Here is a 3738-nt window from a genome sequence, read left to right as displayed (position 1 = left end):
ACCCCTAATGTAGCCAATCCTAATGAGTTTCTGCTGTTGGGTGTGGCCTATTATGCTAATGAGTTCCTGCTGGGCGTGGCCAACTCGGGAGCCCTGCTTATACCAAATCAGATCACTGGTCTATCAAGGCCAGTCTTGTCTACTCAGACTGGCAGAAGCTCTCCAGCATCTCAGTTTGGAGTCTTTCACGTCACCTGATCCTTTTAGCTGGAGGTGTGGGTATTGAACCCGGGACCTTCGGCATCCCAAGCAAATGCTCTGCCACTCAGCCATGGGCCCTCCCCGTTCTCAGACCACAAAAGCTAGATGCTCTGGCTTCGTACAAAGCAGCTTCCCATGTTCATAGAGACGCTGACATGGATAGCTCAGATCTCGGAATCTAAGCAAGGTCAGGATGGGCAGCCACGTTATCATTTGAGGGATAAGGAACTTAAGCAACAGGAAAAAGAGAGCCTTTTTTGTAACCATGGAGGAAGAGAAAACTTTATAATCACACTTGTAGTTGTCACAGAGAAAATCAGAAGCCTCCTTTTATTTTATATAGTTTTTTCCCCTTCTTTTGTTATTCTTTCTGTCAATAAAAACTTTTGTCTCTATATAAAAAAGACGGGTAGCCAGACTGTCTGTAGCAGTAGAAAAGAGTAAGAGTCCAGTAGCACTTTAAAGACCAACAAAAGTTGTGGCAGGCTAGGAGCAGTGTTCCCTCTAAGCTGAGTTAGTGTGAGCTAGCTCACAGTTTTTTAGCCTCTGGCTCACACATTTTTGCCTTAGCTCAGGAAGGAGGGCTCCAGAGCAAACTAATTTCTGCAGTAGCCAAATCGCTCGCTCACAACTTTAATGCCAGTAGCTCACAAAGGAGAATCTTTGCTCACAAGACTCCACAGCTTAGAGGGAACATTGGCTAGGAGCTTTCGTGAGTCACTGTTTACTTCTTCAGATACAGCTAGAATTGGGAGTCCATCTGTCCTGTATATGGGAAAGTGCAGTGATTTCAGATTCCAAATGACAATAGCAGGCAAATGAAAAATAGCAGGTGACTGACAATAGCAAGCGCGCTTGGATTAGGTGTGATATCCAGAGGGGTAGTAAGCATGGTAGTAGTCATGAAGTGTCGGACTCAACTGTGCGACTGAACAACAACAACAAGTAGGCGTGGAGAAATCAGCATTGGTAATGAGACAGGAAACCTACGTCTCAATTCAGCCCAGGTGGGTGATTTGTCTTGAGTTCCATTATCAGTTGCAATTCAGCAGTCTCTCTTTCTAACCTCCCTTTGAAATCCCTTTGTAAGAGAATTGCTACTCTTAGGTCGGCAACTGAAGGTCCTGGAAGGTTAAAATGTTCCCCCACTGGTGTTTGAATGTTGTAGTTTCTAATCTCAGATTTATGTCCATTAATTCTTTGCCATTGCCTTTAGCCCTAGACAGTATTTGAAAGGGAGACCACCAAGGAATGCCTGGGTCTCTACCTAGAGGCAGGCAACGGCAAACCACCTCTGAGCATCTCTTGCCTCAAAAACCCTCTGTTGTTGTTGTTCAGTCGCACAGTCGAGTCCGACTCTTCGCGACCCCATGGACCAGTTCCCGCCAGGCCTTCCTGTCTTCCGCCGTCCTCTGAGGTTTGCTCAATTTCATGTTCATTGCATCAATGACACTGCCTAACCATCTCATCCTTTGCCGTCCCCGTCTTCTTTGACCTTCAATCTTTCCCAGCATCAGGGTCTTCTCCAGGGAGGGCTCCCTTCTCATTTGGTGGCCAAAGTATTTGAGCTTCAGTTTCATTATCTGGCCTTCCAGGGAATCCTCTAGGGTTACCATAAATCAGCTGTGACTTGACAGCAAAAAGAAGAAGAAGAAGACGAAGAAGAAGAAGATGAAGAAGACGAAGATGATGAAGAAGAGGAGGAGATTGGATTTATACCCCAACCCAGGGGCGGATTAAGGCTCACTGGTGCCCTAAGCACTGACCAATCTTGGTGCCCCCCTCCTCCTTTCCACACTGACCCCGTCCATTTTAGTTGTTGACCTGTCTGACCAGATATACAATGCAGGTTGCGGCAATACAGAAAGGTATTCATATGATAACACAATGGACTGTACAAACTAAGCTTTTCACCCTTTCCCCAAATTTGTGGTGCCCCCTTTGGCCCTGGTGCCCTAAGCACCTGCTTAGTCTGCTTCATGGTTAATCCGCCCCTGCCCCAACCTTCACCACCCACAAGAGTCTCAGAGCAGCTTACAATACCCTCCCCTTCCCCTCCCCTCAACAGACGCCCTGTGAGGTAGGTGGGCCTGAGGGAGCTCTGAGAGAACTGTCCTTGAGAGAACAGCTCTGAAAGAACTTATGACTGACCCAAGGTCACACCACCAGCTGCATGTGGAGAAGTGGGGAATCAAACCCAGTTCTCCCAGAGTCCACACTCCTAACCACTACACCAAAAGAAGCTCACAGACACCACAGACACACACATCACGCATGTGCTACGGCAGTGGCAACGCCTTCCTGTGCCAATACAGGACTTGAGAAGTTGCGGAGTAAGCTGGTGTTGTGGGAAGGGGAAGGTCCACACTCCTAACCACTACACCAAAAGAAGCTCACAGACACCACAGACACACACATCACGCATGTGCTACGGCAGTGGCAACGCCTTCCTGTGCCAATACAGGACTTGAGAAGTTGCGGAGTAAGCTGGTGTTGTGGGAAGGGGAAGGGTAGCTTGGCCACCGCCCACAGTCTCTCGGCCCCTCACAACTGACAGTGACCGATGCACAGACTCCAGCACCTGTGAGGTGGAAAAGCCTCGTTGCAATGAAACCATTGCAAGTCCTCCAGCCCCAGGATTTTTATGCACTGGATTCTGGTAACGGGCGCTTCCTCGTGGCGCTCGCTTACACGCAGCAAGCGCAGGGGGCCAGTGACCGACCCCGGTGTCTCGACACCGATGCAAAGCGTCTTTGAAATTCATAAATTCAAGAGGAAACCTGTTTTAGCGGGACTGATAGTGCAGTATTAGTTGCTGGGAGTTAATGAGGTCCCGTGTTTGAGTACGACCAGATTAAAATGAAAAACGAACCACATTACATTCGGTTTCAACAATTATTATCAGTTGGCTGTAATATAAATATGCAAATTTCCCCAGCTTGAACTTTCACATCCTCTGTAGAGACCATTCATCTCTTTAAAGTATTAATTTAAGTTGTAAAAGGATCCATACATCACCGCCATGTCATTTTGAAAACAAATATTAATCAATTTTGCACCGGGGGATTGCCACGGACTGAGCGGAACGTCCCCTTGCGTCGAGACGGCACGGCAGCGGCGAGGAAATTTGCATACTCCTCCTTGGCTCAAGGAATCATACGATAAATACAAGAACAAACGCAAGAAACTCCGCCGGCTTTAAGACCTTATCGTCATATGGGCTACGGTGCAAAGACTGCCTTTGAATCCTGATTGCAACGCTATGCAGATTAAGAAAATACGCCGCGTGCCTATCTGTATAACCTTGAAAGCCGGTGACAGCCGACGGGTAGTCATAGGTTCCTCTCGTTCAGTCACAACCCTCCCCCCCCAAAAAAAATGTACAGAAGTTTTCAAACGAGAGTAGAATAGGCTGCCAACTTCCAGGTTGGGGCTTAAGCCCTACTGGTTGACCTCCTGATGGCACCCGGTATTTCTGGCCACTGTGTGATACAGAGTGTTGGACTGGATGGGCCTTTGGCCTGATCCAACATTGGC

Source organism: Gekko japonicus, unplaced genomic scaffold (genome assembly GCF_001447785.1).
Source record: "Gekko japonicus isolate JY-2015 unplaced genomic scaffold, Gekko_japonicus_V1.1 scaffold937, whole genome shotgun sequence".
Lineage (NCBI taxonomy): Eukaryota > Metazoa > Chordata > Lepidosauria > Squamata > Gekkonidae > Gekko > Gekko japonicus.
This window is presented reverse-complemented; position numbering follows the sequence as displayed.